At 37.1% G+C, this 17,800-nt stretch overlaps 1 protein-coding gene and 1 pseudogene across 1 annotated transcript in view; one reads left to right on the top strand and one right to left on the bottom strand.

Moving 5' to 3' along the window:
- ATG10 (autophagy related 10) overlaps positions 1–17,800 on the bottom strand; it is a 228,269-nt gene that overhangs the window by 154,077 nt on the left and 56,392 nt on the right. The window lies entirely within an intron of this gene.
- On the top strand, positions 2,670–3,202 carry LOC138398229 (S-phase kinase-associated protein 1 pseudogene; annotated as a pseudogene).

The raw sequence follows: 17,800 nt of genomic DNA, 5'->3' as shown, positions 1-17,800 counted from the left end.
GATAAAACAAAGCATCCTAGGTCCACATGAAGCTACAGAACACCCGGGAGAATTTCCTCCCAATGAGGAAAATGCTTCCTTAGCAACCAAGTTACTAAGGCCAATTAACCTCCCTCCTCTATCAATATTCAATTTACACTGAAGCCCTTTTTGGTTAAGTCCTTCAATTTTACAAAGAGCTTTTTGGCAGAGAAAAAGGTGTTTCTGTCTTAAAGGAGCCAGGCCTTTTCTACTGAATCTCTCTAAGTTCAATTTGAACTTAACATAGAGTGTTAGGTGATTTCCTAACTCGATGTAACTTAGAAATGGCAACTTAGAAGTAGCATTAAAATTAAGTGCAAGCAACCAACACGTGCCTAAAGTGAGACTAAAACATTTCAGAGCAACCAGAGATTGGACACCGTAGAAAATAAGAGATATGGAAAAGATGCTTTGTAGCTGTCATAGCTTCACACTTGCCTTGGCTGATTTATGTCCCTTCCACACGACCAAGAAAGCCCAGGTTACCACTAAATAATCACAATCTCAGTAGAATCCCAGAGAAATGGTGAATGAAAGAGAGGAACACTGATAATAACAAAACCAAGGAATTTCCTTTCAGGCAAGTACAAAATTAAAACAAGTGAGGAACTAGCATTTCAAAGCCATGAACTATTTCACTAGTAAAAACCATAACATATTTAAAGAAAAAAGGGAGTTTTATAAAAATATATAAGAGTACAATGAAAAGTCCTGCCCTGAGATTTCCTCTTGTGAGATGGGGGTTACCTTTGTCTAAGTCTCACAATTGAATTATTATATTGTATTCCAGTGAAGATAAAGAAAATTTGACAGAAATATTATACGAAAGCATAATTATCATCTGATGTTCAAATTTTCCAGGTCTTGAAGAAAGTCCTTTGTAGAATAATTTCAAAGTTTCTTTAAATTCTATACAGAATGTAATATGGAACTTCAAATGTATACTGTGATTTATAGCAGGCACTATAAATCATCCTTCAACAGTTTTGGTAGCAGCATTCCAGTATCAGCATGCAATACCACTGTGTCTCAAAACAATTCTTGCTACTAAGAGGTATGATACAGAATTTCAAAACCAGTTTTGTTCTCTAGTTTTGTCGCTTAAAATTTGTAGGACTCACCATTCCTACCACTGCCTTAAAGTTACACTAATAAAAATGCCCATTTGTTAACTCTTGGCTCCCATCATTTTATCTGAGCCTCTGAACCACCGTGTGAGGCAGGCATTGTGAATACATCCTTCTCCAGTTGAGGTGTCTGAGACTGAGAAAGAGTTGGGAGAGGAAACTAAACTTGATGAAGCACCTACCCCATACGTGTTTTACTTTACAGGCACTGGCCAAGTGTTTTCTTTCATGATATTTAATGTGCATCTGCACACATCCACACACGCTACCCTCATACACGACCCGCAGTTTCCCACCTCCCGATGCCTGTAGTATCCAGGGCCTCGCTTTACAGATAAAGGATTTGAGGCTCAAAGAGGTTCAGTAACATGTTCAAAGTCACACAGTTAAAATGAGGGAAAGTAGGGATTTAAAGCCAAATTTGCCCAACTTTAAAGCTCTTGTTCTTTCAACTATGCCACACCACCTGCCATACAAAACCTCTGGCAGCCCCTTTATGCTTCACTCCGAATCCTTTCCACTGACGTTAGCAGTCACTAAGGGTCTAAGGTTGTATTTCGCAAACGTGAATTATGAGCTATTAACAAGTTCTGAAATTAATTGGTGGGCCTCAACCAGCATTTTTAAAAAACAAAATAGAGCACAATATATTCATAGAGTAGATCAGAAAGAATAAGAATTTTTTCAGGAACCTCAGTTTCAGGTATGCATGTATGGAGTGTACTGGGTCCTGATGTAAAATGTATTTCTTATTGTGGGTTTATATCAAAAAAGCTTGAAAGCCACTGGTCTCAGAGGATACTCTCACACAGACCCAGATTATGAAAAGACTTATCAAGGGCCTGGGAACTACTCAATGCTCAGCTCTCTTTACTTAAATTTAACATCAGGAAATACAAGACAGGAAGCCCTTTCTCAGGCAAGGCAGAGAAAGGATTACCCAGAAAGAGCATAGGAGCAGGATGCTGATTGTGTAATTACATACCCCCTTCACAGCAGTACCAGTCCATCAAGTAGATAGTATGGTTTATTTTTTACAGCGCTAATTATGTAATTATCCATAACATTAAATCAGTTCCACCTGATTCAGTCTATCACAGATTTCCTGAAACATTCATTTGTTTATTATTTTTTAAAAAAAACACTAAACCACCAATCATACGTAAAAGTTTCAGTGTGGAAGCTGAATAGATTTTTCTTGAAAAAGATTATTTGTCAAATATATACTTTTGGTCCTTTGGGATACATGGGAATTGAAATTTCATTTAAATATCCCATGGAGCGTCTATAAACAACAGATTCAGACAGGCATATTCTCAATATTTTCTTCCTTATGTCATAAAATGTATATCATAGAACAATAATGCCACATTGGATAGTTTAACAAAAAGCTTTTCTATAGAGTAAAACTTGGTTGCTCTTTATAATATTCCTTCTGGTATGTCACTTATTCAAAATGATGCCCTGAGAGAGCAGCGGCCTTGTCCTCCACCTTTCTCTTACTGTGCAGATACTGCCCAGCTCTCGTCAGCCTCCGGCTGTCTGTCCTCTGAGGCTGAACACCATGCCTTCAATTAAGTTGCAGAGTTCTGATGGAGAGATATTTGAAGTTGATGTGGAAATTGCCAAATAGCCTGTGACTATCAAGACCATGTTGGAAGATTTGGGAATGGATGAAGGAGACAATGACCTAGTTCCTCTAACAAATATTAATGCAGCAGCATTAAAAAAGGTTGTTCAGTGATGCCCCCACCACAAGGATGACCCTCCTCCTCCTGAAGAGGATGAGAAAAAGAAAAGCGAACAGACCATAATCCTGTTTGGGACCAAGAATTCCTGAAAGTTGACCAAGGAACACTTTTTGAACTTACTCTGACTGCAAACTACTTAGACATCAAAGGTTTGCTTGATGTTACGTGCAAGACTGTTGCCAATACGAGTGAGGGGAAAACACCTAGAGAGATTCCCAAGACCCTCAATAACAAAAACGACTTTACTGAAGAGGAGGAAGCCCAGGTACGCCAAAAGAACCAGTGGTGTGAAGAGAAGTGAAAAGTTGTACCTGACACTGTAACACTAAGGATTGTTCCAAATACTAGTTGCACTGCTGTTTATGATTGTTAACATTAGACAAACAGCAGACAAATACAGCAGCAAATCCATTGTATTAGCAGAATATTGTCCTCACTGCATGTGTAGTTTGAGTGCAGATTCTAAAGCTCGGCTGACTTTCTTCTAGTATGATTGCAAGTTTCTTTTTTCTTTGCTCTGAATAAAACAAACTGTGGGTTCTCTATAGAAAGCGGCATTTTGGGTTTTTCCTCTTTGTTGTAAAGCAATTTCTGCCTAGTTTATTGTACAGCTAACTTTAGTGACCTTTTAAAAAGTTGGCATTGCACATAAAACAACTTGCAAAAAGTTTTCTGAAATAGAATTAAGAAAATACTATTTTAATGCATGAGTTAGAAACTGGAGAAAGGCTATTTGAAGTAAATGTGCTAAGTGGGGGTATTAGGATGCCTTCCAACCTCCTAGAGTCAAGGAGTACCACTAGTATTGATTAGCCTGGATGTAGCAGGGCTCCCTTAATTGCATCTGAGACTTGTGTGTGTGTGTGTGTGTGTGTGTTGTTTTGTTGTTTAATTCTCTTAGGTTTGAATATATTGCCTAAACTAGAGACTTAGTTACTACCCAGTTTGTGGGGTTTTTATGAGAAAAAAATGTAACTGGACAGTTAGCTTTTCAATTAAAAAACACACTTAAAAAAATGATCGCCTGAGAAAGTGCTACAAAGATAAATAAGCTATGGATCTTGCACTCAAGGAACAAGCAGTTAATTAGGGGAGATATAACCCTAGACAATACAACTTCCACTAAGCTGCTCCCTAGCACCTCTGAGCAAAGCTATAACCCTCAGCTACCAGCCAATACCTGCAACAGCTGTACACCATCCAGAAAGACTCACCAGACACCCTCTAATAAGCAAGAGACTAATACAAAGAATATATAGACAAGGCCCAGGGCCAGGAGAAAGTATGCAAATTAGAGACCCCATCTGGTTCTTCTAAATCCTTCAAACCTATCTGACACAGTCAAATACCACTCATCCAAGAACTTCAATGCAGATCCAACATACTCCAAATTGGTCAGGGCAATGACTTAGGATCCTCCTCACTTTTTCCCCACCTAACCTCACCATGGTCTCATCTCTGCCAAACCCTTTATACCATCACTCCCCTGCAATTCTTTGGGAACTTCCTGGTGTTTAAATCTCAGCTTTCCTTCATGGATTCTGACTTGGTCTGTCTCTCTGACTCTCAGAACTTGAATGGGCATCCCAGATTCAGGAACTTAACACACCAGCAACTTGACTATGCCCTACTTCAGCCAGCCTACTACTACTCAGGAGGGGAGATCCAGGCAAACCCTGCTGAAAACTCTGACCACTTAGCCCAATTTAAAGTTGCAGCGCAACACTCTTCATGTTCTACCCACAATAACTTTCTTTAGTGCAGAGCCCCACCACTATCTTCTATACTCACCACCATGTACACCTCCTACAGCCATTCCCAAGAATCCAAGGTGTAACATGTCATGGGAAAGGTACTAGACTCCTTTTGGCACTAAAGTTAATTCCACTCTGTGTCACCAAAAGAGTATGCTTTGGAGAAACATTTTGTAAGCTGGTATCCCACCTCAAGAATACCAAGAATGTGCTGCAGCCTCTCTCCTAACTACTGAGAAGTACAAGCCAGGATTGCTTGATGGGTTCATCAGGCAGACAGAGGGACAGAAGGAATCCATCCTCAGCCCCCAAGTTTCTTGTTGCCAGATTCCAATCATGTGTTTTTCAGTCAATCCAATTTATCAGGATGCCAGCTGTCATACTAGAAAGCAAGGAACACTTCAGCTTTGTTGGAGGTAATTGCCCCCAAGATTCTCTAATGGTTAGCTAGATAGTCACAACATTTGACTTGGTTTCTCATTTTCGGCCCCATGCCTGCCCTCTGGATTCACCTTTCTTTGTATGCGTTGACCTCCAACATTCCCCCAAAGACTCTGACTTAGGAGAGATGTTGGAACTATTACCACAGAATAATAGTTAAAATGACCTGTTAGAAAGAGGGGAGTAAAAAGCACTCATTGTCACCCAGGTCTCAGAGATAAAAACAAGAGATTAGACCGGGCGCAGTGGCTCATGCCTGTAATCTTAGCACTCTGGGAGGCCAAGGCGGGTGGATTGTTTGAGCTCGGGAGTTTGAGACCAGTCTGAGCAAGAGCAAGACCCTGTCTCTACTAAAAAAATAGAAAGAAATTATCTGGACAACTAAAAATATATAGAAAAAATTAGCCGGGCATGGTGGCACATGCCTGTAGTCCCAGCTACTTGGGAGGCTGAGGCAGGAGGATTGATTGAGCCCAGGAGTTTGAGGTTGCTATGAGCTAGGCGGACACCACAGCACTCACTCTAGCCCAGGCAACAGAGTGAGACTCTGTCTCAAAAAAAAAAAAAAAAGAAAGAAAGAAAGAAATTAGTTCAAGAAGAAAGGGCTTAGTCAGCAGTGTCAAATGGTGCAATGTAGTCAAAGAGGATGAAGACACTGGATGGAGTGATTGAAGGTAACTAGTAATTCACAAGGAAGCAATTCCATAACTTGACTTTGGTAGAAGTCAAAGGCAAGATGTAAGGTTGGAAGGAGTGATGAAAAAGTAAAGGTACTATAGATTACTTATTCATAAAATCTGGTAATGAAAGAAAGAAGAGAAAGAGGATTATAGAAGAGGACTAGGAAATGGCAATATAGGTATAACATAAAGGTGTAGGGCAAAGTGCCATGGATGGAACCTAGGCGTTGTGGGCAATGCTGAATCGGTCAAGGTCATGACCAAGTAATGAGGCAAGAGAAATAAAAAGAAGACTGACGCCATTGGGGCCTTGAGACAAAAAGAGTATACAAAGCATGTTCTGAGGGAGAGAAGCATAAATAAAATAAGAAGGGTGTAAGCAGAAAAGAGGATCTCAGAGTTTGAGATCACTGTTATTTTTTTTCCTTTTGTTTCACATCTAACTTAAGGAAGGCTGAGGATGAACTGTTTCACAAATAATTATTGTAGAGCATTTAACAACGTCACTTCAGAAGTCAAAAGTCATTTTAAGTACCTCACCTAAAAAAAACCTTATCACTTTCAGACTACTACTACTTGTCTTTTCCAGATTTAGCCTGCCAGGCTGCTGTGCCCTCTGACCCAATGGCCAAAAAAAGGTATTCTCTCAGGCATCCATCCAGATGTTCTTCAGGTAACATTGCCAACTTGACAGCCTTCCTACTCTTTTCAATGCACCCTAAACTATAGTTGAGACAAACCTGTAATCTCTATCCCAAGGCTCCTCTGAGGTTAGCTAGAACTCCATGTAGCTTCTCTCAATGCTTATCACAAAATACCCAGGACTAACAGTTTGCTAAGAGCAAAGAATACCTCTAAAATAGCAAATTTGCAAGTACCATGTGGAAGAACATTATTGAAGTTCCCATATCCCATTTATACAATAAAAAATAATACTGTTAAAACACTTGGATGTCTCCCTCTTAAACAGGTTTTCCCCTGAACTTTTTATTTTGAAAACCTTTTACAATGCAATCCTTGGTTATTTCCATTACTTTAAGATAAAATTATTATTTACCCTTAGGCACTTAAATTCAGAAATAAGCTTTAACAAAATATTCCTAGCCACTTTATTTAATAAGTACCCTTTAATAAATAGAAAATAAACTGCTAATGACAAAACATTCATATTAATATTGCTAGCTTTTAGTTAGGTTAGTAGTATATTGGGGAGAGGAGAAATTCCAGGTAGTTCCTATCCAGAAAAATCAAGAGACAAGCTATATTAGTTTCTGGCATTTATGTGCTAGGCACTGTGCTAGAAGCTAAGGACACAGTGGTGATGGAAGTGATCTAACCAGGTCAGCACTTAGAGTCCAGTCATGGGGTTCAGAAGTACTGTTCCAGTTTGAAAATGTTTTGCTCCTTCCCCTCCGAAATAATCTATCTGCATTTTTAATAAAGGCTGAGCATTTCAAGTATTAGTGAATGAAATATTGGTGGCTATATGGGCCATCTGCATGTATGACTGACTGTCCCTAGTTCTGGGCAATGGCTTAGTAGTAAAATAATACTCTACATAATGGCAAGTGTTTGCCCGACAGTTAAAAAAAAATCCTGACGAGTAGCTAACTTCATTAAAGCTAACAAAATATTCAATAATCCTTTTAACATCTGAAGATTGCAGTTTATACCATGAGATTCACATTTCTATTTTAATATTCAATTTCTTTAGATTATATGAGAAGATTGTTTTTTGAGCCCTGCATAGAAAATTATGCTAATGGATATTTCATTTTTTCCATAAAATATTTTTTAAATTAACCTTTTCAATTTAACCAAGGAAGAAAAATAATTTTAAATATAATTAGTAAAATAATTCTGAAAACTCAAATATTTTAGATTCCATTTAATCTTTTGTGAGATCAAATCTCATTGTAATATATTTCAAGCATTGTATCTTTCTCCGCATATGAAGTTTCAACTGGCTTCAAAAAAAAAAGTCAAATGGGGAGAAAGAAATACTAAGTAGTGGCTTCACTTTCATTTATTTCAGATTTGATTATAACATCAAGATATCCTGTTCAGAAATTCTCCATTAAAAAAGACCCACATAAAGTTTGAAACCCCCAATCAATCCATTAAGTGTCTTTTAAAAGCCATATCATGGGAAGCATCTCAAATTCATTAAAAGAAATGGTTGGAATATATAATTAGGGCAATTAAAATAATGCACTAAGTGACCTTCCTCAGAAACAACTGATTCCTAACTTAGAGCTTTATAACTGAACATAAGTACTCCACATTTAAAGTTTGTCAGATTTTGTACAGAAATATCAGCTCACTATTCTCTTAATACACAGCTACTGCCAGAAATGCTCTTACTTTTGATTTTTTAAAAAAAGGAAAACCTCAACATGAGAACTACACATAAAGGAAACTTTCTGATATAACTAGCTGCTGAGTTAAAATACAATGGCTATGGCAGGTATCTTTACAAAGGCTTTTCTACTAGCTTGATAAATAGAGAATTAGTTACCTATTAATATCTGGATTTATCTTGATTTCTCTCAAAAAATGGATTATCTCTTTGTTTTGCCAAAGAGAAGACAGCACAGAGAATTTCAAAGGTAGAAGTAATCTTAAGAAGCCATTTAGGTTATAGACTCTCGTTGAACCAAATATATTCTCTGAATTTTGCAAAGTGATATTACTCAGGTTCCAAGGGCTTAAATAAGAAAGAAGATTCTGTAGAATGTGAAGCATGACCCTGTCTCTATATAAGACTCCCTGGCTTCACAGCAGAACACCAAATTGCATTAAGACCCCTAAGTCACAAATTTCATGAGACAGTTCAAATAGTTTTAGTGCCATGTTTCTGTGTGATGCTTTCTGATGAGTTCTAAGAATGAGTAAACAAACAAACACATATACTATTAATAGTTAAGGAAATATAGTCTGTATAATAAATATTGTATCTAATGCAATAATCCCCAGTTTTGCTGGAATTGAAGATCCTAATCAGACATGACTGGTTTTCAGAATATTCTATATTCTCCCCTCTCAGACACCACACCACTCTATGGTATATATTTACACTTTAAATTAAACAGAATTAAAATTTACTTTGTCTTTGAACCATTTCTTTTCTTTCTTTTTTTTTTTTTTTTGAGACAGAGTCTCACTCTGTTGCCCAGGCTAGAGTGAGTGCCGTGGCATCAGCCTAGCTCACAGCAACCTCAAACTCCTGAGCTCAAGCGATCCTCCTGTCTCAGCCTCCCGAGTAGCTGGGACTACAGGCATGCGCCACCATGCCCAGCTAATTTTTTTCTATATATATTTTTGGCTGTCCATATAATTTCTTTCTATTTTTAGTAGAGATGGGGTCTCGCTCTTGCTCAGGCTGGTCTCGAACTCCTGAGCTCAAACGATCCGCCCACCTTGGCCTCCCAGAGTGCTAGGATTACAGGCGTGAGCCACCGCGCCCGGCCTGAACCATTTCTTAATACGTTAAGAAAAACACAAAAGTGGGATTGGGGTCTGCTGTATTGATAGTTGTTTCCATAAAAAATCCATTTATCTATCAGCATTAGATTCATCAATTCAATAAATTATACTGAGTGACTACTACACATGCTTCCATAACAGACTTTCTGGTATTTTAACGTTGCTTTAATAATTACATTTCTAAATACTAGAGGTAATCATGCTTCTTATTCATCCATTTACATTTATCAACATGTCTATACTTCAGTCTAAAAATAGCAGTTGCTTTACAGAGAAATTGTTAACACTTACTGAGAACTGTGGCTTGTCATTTATTCCATTACAAAAAAAACATAGTATTCTGACATATGAGTCTATTTTGGACATACAAAATAGAACTCATCCTAGAAGCCACTTAATAAAATCCTTAGGGCAAATAAGTATATTTGAAGCCCTGGTTACCTCAGAAGATCATCATTCTCTGAATATGTTCTTTGGCAATTGAGATCATCTCCTGCTACTGATTCTCCGTTTTATGCTTCAGGGAATTTATGACAGGTTGTTTTTTTTGTTGAGGCCCTCGCTCTCTATAATATTCTACCTGCCCTAGTCTAAAGAAAGTCCCAGTTAGTGAATTACAAGGCCCTAGGACAAAAATCTTTTCTTCCAGTAGCATACCATTGCTATTTTTATGACTCCATCATTTTCATAGTTTTTAAAAATGTAATCTGAAGGTGCAACCTAAGGCTCTAAAGTAACAAGGATAGTAAATGAATAAATAAAATACACTCAGTTGCCATCTCTGATACCTCTGCAGAAGGAAGAAGTGGAACCGCAGTAATTGAACTTTACATAGAAGAAATCAAACTTTAATAATGTAAAAATTATTGACCTACTTAATGTAAATGTGTATGGATATCTGAATTGTATTAATCAAAGGACAAAATCTGATCTGCCTCTATTCTATGAAAATGATTCAAAATTTCATAAATGAAAAAGGTAGAGACAAAAAGAAAATGCAAAGCAATGTCATCTAGAACACTACTTATATAGGAAAGATTTTCAAATACTTTCCTCTTCTAAACATTCATTAATAACTTTTACTACTGGCTATTAACAATTGCTATCTATGTTGAATATGCATCTCACTGTTTCCTCTTATTGAGTGGGTTAGTGCTAAACATGATAGAAAAGCTACAACTTATTACTTCACTCTAACGTCGCTAGCCTTTATTAGCCAGTAAGTTAATTTAGAATCTTAAAAAGTATTTTTAAAGTTTAGCAGTTATTTTACAATAATATATACATGTGAATTTTGAAGGTTAATAGCTAATTTTCATCAAAAAATTTTCTAATTGAAAAATAGAGCTTGTATTCCCATTTCTGTTCTCAAACTCTGATTTCATTTATATAACTAAGGCTTCAACAAGGACTTTCCACAATAAGCTTATGTTCATTAAAGCAGATCAATTCTTAAATCATATTTTTCACTACTGTTAAATGATCATATCTCAATTTCTCTAAGAATAGTCTTCAATTAAATGCAAAAAATCATAAATTGATAAAGTGACATAGTACCACCAACACCCATTCATGAAAATAGATGTCACATAAAATAAGATATCCCAGGGACCAGTGTTGATTATGTTTGTTTCTGTCGAAAATATTCACTTAGGCCAGGCACAGTGGCTCATGCCTGTAATCCCAGCACTTTGGGAGGCTGAGGTGGGAGGGTTGCGTGAGGCCAGGAGTTTGAGGCCAGCCTGGGTGACAGAGTGAGGTCCCATCTCTACAAAAAAAAAAAAGCACTTAGCCACGCATGGTGGCACGTGCCTGTAGTCCCAGCTACTTGGGACACTGAGGCAAGAGGATCACTTGAGCCCAGGAGTTCAAGGTTACAGTGAATTATGATCATGCCATTGCACTCTAGCCTGAGTGACAGAATGAGACCCTGTCTCTAAAAAAAAATTTTTAAAGTTCATTTATATTTAGAGGATTTTAAATTGATGCAATGGATGTCTTTTGGTCATTGGTAAAGATATTGTCCAAAAATTTTCAGTCTTGTTATTTCATAAATTAGGAAGTGCCACAAGTAAAATCATACTAATTACTCTCAATAAATGTCTTATCTAACCTATAAGAATTCCTGTTTCTCAAAGCCAGAACTAAAAGGCAGCCCAATATATTTAGTGGATTTCTGAGTATTATCTCATTCTTTTAACTATCATTTAAAATACTATTTAGAAAATCCAAAGAAGGTAGAGATTATGATTTTCACAAGTGACTTCATTTTCCATTATATTTTGCTTTGATTTTTTAAATCCTATGATTATCACATATCATTTTAGATAATCTCACAGGGATAAAAATCATGAATCTCGCTATCTTTCTACAATCAATACTGCTGGATAAGGATAGAACAGGGAAATGAGTTTATTTCCCGCATCATTCAAGGCCAAAATTTAAAAAAAAAAACTGTTTAAACAACTATTAGTAGAGGCATCCCTGTTGAACATCTTTAAACAGGAAATGTGATGTATACATATGGAAGTATTGGTCATTAAATTCTAGAGAATTAGAGGTCCCCTAGCTCAATCTTCTGTGCAATGCAGGAATCCTTTCTCAACTATTTGAGACCGGAGGTTATAAACTGGTGCCCTAAGGACCATTTGTAGCTCACAGATACGACCTATTTAGCCTGCACAGGATTTATTTTTTTTTACTTAAGCCAACTCACAAAAATCCAGATCTCTGCCTTCTCTTAAAAATTCACCTGGAGCTGCATGCCTGCTGCCCCTTTCCAGAAGGCTTGCCTCTCCACTTCTCTATAGCCCCCACCACTTCCAGCTTACCCACTTCACTCTCTCATCATCGGCAGGCTGCTTTAAGCAGCTGAGCATTGGAGTCTGTAACCAGTGTTCTACAGAGAGGGCTATCCACACTGCGGCTGAAGGTCTCCACTAAAGAGGAGGAAACTTACAGCTTTGTAAGTTGTAGGGAACTCCAAACATTAGGGAAATTTGTCTAGAATAATTTCCAGATACTGGAACCAGCCCTATCTTGGAAACAAGCAGAATAAGTCTACTCTCTCTTCCATAGGAAAGCCTTCTAGATACCTGAAAGCAACTAAACTTCCTTCCTCTGTTCTACTTTAACATCCCCAGAGCCCCCAAATATTCCTCATAATAACATGTTTCCAAGCACACCCATTGCCATTGCCATGATCCTCTGCCTGGGTAAATTCTATTTATGATTTATTTTTTATTATTTATGTATTTATTATTTATAATAGTTATCAATGTTCTTCTTCACATGTAATAATTAATTTTTCCTTGATCTAAATCAGTGGTTCTCAAACATTTTGGTTTCAGGACATCTTTATACTTTTAAAATTCATTGACGATCCCAATAAGCTTTTAAGAGAGTTATAGCTATTAATACTCATGGTATTGGAAATAGAAAGTTTAAAAAATACTTAATAATTCACTTAATCATTAACATAATAGCATATTTCTATGAAAAATATAGTTTCCAAAGCAAATTAGCAAAAAACCTGGCATTGTTCATTTTTGCAAATTTTATTTTTATTTTTTCCTTTTTTATTTTAATAGATTTAGGAGCACCAATTGATGTCTGGCTTAATAGAAGACAGGAGGACTTTTGCATTTGCTTTTGCATTCCATCTGTCACAGTACCACACATCAGGTAGCCTCTGGAAAGCTTGAGGAGAATGATAGTTAAAAATACAAATAACATCTTAATATTTTTAACATCTTATAAAAATAGTTTTGACCTTCTGGACCCCCTGAAAAGATTTCTGAGACCCTCAGGGATCCCCAGACCATATTTGAGATCCACTTATGCTTTGATTAATGTAGCTTAAGTTCCTAGTTTTTCTAGCATCTGTGGCATTCTTTTCACTTATGGTGAGCTTGTGGTCAACTAAACTCACAGCTCTTTCTCAACTGCTTTCAAGACAAGCCTCCTTTTTTCATCTAAATGCAGGCCTTATACATATATTTCTTCATAGATTCCATTTTGTTGGTTTCAGAGTACTCTGGTAGTGATGCTGTTGGTGCCCTGACCGGATCCCCCCTTAAGGTTTGTGCACCTTTCCAAACCCAGCTGTTGCCACTGCTGGCTAATAACTCAGAGCAGCGCCCTTCTCTAGAGAATTACTCAGTAAAACTAGAGCTACCTGGTTTGGGAGGCGATGTCCACTTGCACTTCAGCTAATGACTGACTGACTGGTAAGCCAATGACTGTCACAGACAGCTAGCCCCAGTGACACAAAGTGAGACCAATTATGTGGTATGGTTTGTGCTCTGGAGCTTCCTAGGAGATCAGACTAAAGTTAGCCTCTAGCCAAGAACACATTCTTCCTTAGCTTTTATCCTTTTCCCTGTCCTGATTCCTCCACTTGCTTTCACCTAAGAACACATCTCTCATAAATCACTTGAGCAGGAATCCCATCTCAGTCTTTGCTTCTGGTGATCCCAACCCAAGACACCTTTCATCCCGTTCAAACATCTTGATTGCAATATTGACTCTGGCATGCATGATACTAATGAATCTTCTCAGTTAGGAAGCATCTTATTTATGCTATGCATTGAGTAGTCTAGTCATTCTCAAAGTGTGGTCCCTGGACCAGCAAAATCAACATCCTCTGGGAACTTGTTAGAACTGCAAATTCCCAGACCTACTGAATCAAAAACCCTGAAGGTGGAGCCTGGCACTTTGTTTTAACAAGCCCTTGAGGTGATTCTGGTGCTCACTAAAGCAATAACCTCATATAATGGTTATGGGTGTGAGCCCTGGAATTAAACTTAATCACTTCCTAGCTATTATCCTCAGGCAAGCTTCTTAACCTCTGTGTCTCAGTTTCCTCACATATAAAATAAAGATAATACAGGTATCCATATCATAAAATGAAATGAATGAATATATGCAAATCACTTAGATCAGTGCCCATAGTTAGTGCTCAATAAATTTAGGCCGTTGTCTTTACTATTACTATTGCTATTGTTATTATTATTATTACCAACTGTGTTTTCATCCACCTTCACTAACCTTATACATAAATTAGGCATATTAATATCTCTTGTCATAGGGGTTTGTGAGGATTAAATGACAATAAAGCAACTAGTAAGGTAAAGTGGCACATAACAGGGAGTCAATAATGGTCATATTAAGTATTATTTTGTGAGAATTAAAATGTTAATACATGAAAGCATGAATGCTGGCACAAATGTTTGTTGAAAAAGCATCTGTTAAAGTCATTGATAAAATACTGATGTGAGCTAAGCAAATAGAAGTGCTTTCTAACTCTACAAAAGCCCATTCCTCAAGCTTGATATCCAATCATTCACTTATCTACATTCCTTGGTAAGATTGTTCAACTATCTGCAAATACGATTAACTGTCAACTTAAAAGAAAAACATGACAAATTATTGCAGCTCTTTGATCATTATATTTTTAAGATCGAGAGATGATGTATTTTACCTAAACCCAATTTTCATAATGCCAAGTGTAAGGCTGGTGGCAGGCACCCCTCCCCTCCCTGATAAAAAAAAAGAAGCCCACGAGACCTGCCAAAAACAATGCCTGCAAGGCACAGCTAAGTTAAAGAATAGCCACACCTGGATGGTTACCCTGATAAGGGTCTCAGTTCCTGGAATCCATACATACCACCAGCCCCTCCTAGTTCTCAATACCCGCCCTAAAACCGTAGGGAACCGAAAAACCCCCACCCCCCAGCTCTAAAACACATATAAGCCCACACAAAACTTCTGGGTGGCGTGACTTCTCGGGCCCCTCTCTTGGGACCCGTGAACCTTGCCCGGGCCTCTCTCTTGGGACCTCTTACCCTCGCCTGGGAGCACTCAAATAAAGCCGCGTTACTTACCCCTTTCAACTCTGCTCGTCTTTCTTTCTCTGACGCCAACCATCCAAAACCGTACACCAAGGACAGCAGTTACTAAGAGTTTATCGCCCTTCAGCACAGAATTGAAGGATCTTTTGATAAGTGATGGTTGAAAATGAAAAATAATGTTGTTTTACACAATTGCTTAAAAGGTCATGAAGCTCATTAGTTATCACAAAACTACCAATAATTTTTCATGACTGACAGATCATATCCTATAAATACCCGTACATCTGAATTTGATAATTTTCACAAATTAGGATTAGTCATCCCTTGAGTTCCTCTGGCTATCATGAACACACTCAATCTTTTCCATGAAATTTGTTTAAATACTGAATTTTTTAAGTGTCAGCAGTCCATTGCATTTTTGAGACAAACAATAGATGGCTGTTCCTCGTCTAATTACATTCCACCTAGATATGTATCTAAATTGTCATATTTTCTTTTTTTCCTTTTTTTTTTTTTTCGAGACAGAGTCTCACTCTGTTGCCTGGGCTAGAGTGCCATGGCGTCAGCCTAGCTCACAGCAACCTCAAACTCCTGGGCTCAAGCAATCCTCCTGTCTCAGCCTCCCGAGTAGCTGGGACTACAGGCATGTGCCACCATGCCCGGCTAATTTTTTCTATATATTTTTAGTTGTCCAGATAATTTCTTTCTATTTTTTTAGTAGAGACAGGGTCTCGCTCTTGCTCAGGCTGGTGTCAAACTCCCGAGCTCAAACGATCTACCCGCCTTGGCCTCCCAGAGTGCTAGGATTACAGGCATGAGCCACTATGCCTTGCCTAAATTGTCATATTTTCTACTAATGTCACAAATAGTACTATTAAGATTAAAAAATTAATTCTGAGGTATTTAAAAATGAAAAATTAACAAATTTCAAATCACCACACCTATAACCATACCTCTGAATAAATAAAAGTTATCAACAAATCTATGATGAAGAAAGAACTTCAGAGAAAAATATAATTTTGTCCAATATTGATCTAGGAAAGTGAGACATTATAACATGCAGTTCAAATGAAATGCTTTAAATGCCCTAATTGGTCTACCACTATTTTTTAGTGAGAGTCATTCTCAATTGTCTCTGTACCACTCTCTGAGATGCTGTGGGTAGTAGTTCAATAACGGTTATCTTCCCACTTGGGGGTTATTCTCAACCTCTAAAAGGCAAGAACAGAATATGGTAAGAAAGGAAGTGTTACAGAGTCTCTGCTCCCTTCCTGCCCCTTCCTATTTCTCCATTCACATCATGCTTATTGCATAATTATGAGATAGCCATAACAAAATAATTCTGTGTATGTCATTATTATTACTAATAATAGCACTTTATGTTTATTACATCCAATGAAAAGAAACAAGTAAGTAGAACCAGTATAACTGAAGTTTACGCAAGGTTACATTACTAGTAAGTGGCTAAGAAAGCTACAAAACAATTTCTAACTCCAAGTCTAGCACTCTTCTAATTGTGCTGTTGTTATAATCTGAGTAAATTAGGCAGTCTAAATTTACTACGAGTTACCAAATATTAAAAATAAAACATTGGAGCTGACTGGAAGATGAAGGGCTTATCATCAGATTCCATTCCTGTGACAACTCAGAAACAAACTACTAAAAACTCACTGCAAATCTCTCTTTTTAAACATTGTTAATTTTCCTATGTAAATTGTTGAAAAAAACATGTTCTAGTAGAAACTAAAGTCATTTGGAATTCAATCAGTTCTAAGTAATTCACTTGATAACCCAGCTTATATCAAAATACAAAGGTATCTGAGCTGGTTCTAAGGGTAACAAAATATGAAGACTTAAGCACATAATAGATATTTACTAAGTTGCCCTACCGCCATGGGGTTTACAGTCTAAGGAAGCAATCTGTTTAAAAACAATAAGCACGCGTCTGAGGAGTAATAAGAATGAAAAATAAAGGACAAAGAACAAGAATAAAAGTTACTAAAAAGGCAAAGAACAAGAATAAAAGTTACTAAAAAGGAAAAAAAAAACAGGTAAGAAAATCTTATCTGAGTGGAAGGGGGAAATTATTTCTAGGCTTTATATCTATATGTTTGTAATATACGTAATCTTTCAATTACTGTTTCTGCGATGAAGGGTGGAAGATACACCAAGATGGCATGCTGGACTGTCTTATTCTGAACTTTTCTTTTTTAATTTTCCAAAGTACTTTTTATTTAATTTTAAAGATTACAAACAGTAAAATTTATTCTTGGTGGTATATAGTTCCATGGGTTTTTAAGAAAGACAGAGTAATCTATCCACCCCTAGAGTCACAATACAGAATAGTTCCATTACCTCCCAAATTCCTTCATGCTGCTCCTTTAGATCCAACCCATGCCCCCCAACCTCTAACCTCTGGAGACCACTAATCTAATATCTCTCCCTATAATTTTGCCTTTTCCAGAATGTCATAGAATGTAATTATACAGTACATAATTTTTCACATCTAACTTCTTTCACATATATTAATAAAAATGTATTTGAGAGTCATCTATGTTGTTAAAAGAATCAATAGTTTCTCTGTCTTCCCAAGAGTATACAATGGAATATATACCACAATTTGTTTATCCTGTTACTTGTTGAAGGATACTTGGGTTGTTTCCAGATTTTGGTGATAAGAAATAAAGC

Source organism: Eulemur rufifrons, chromosome 17, assembly GCF_041146395.1.
Source record: "Eulemur rufifrons isolate Redbay chromosome 17, OSU_ERuf_1, whole genome shotgun sequence".
Taxonomy (NCBI): domain Eukaryota; kingdom Metazoa; phylum Chordata; class Mammalia; order Primates; family Lemuridae; genus Eulemur; species Eulemur rufifrons.
This window is presented reverse-complemented; position numbering and strand designations above follow the sequence as displayed.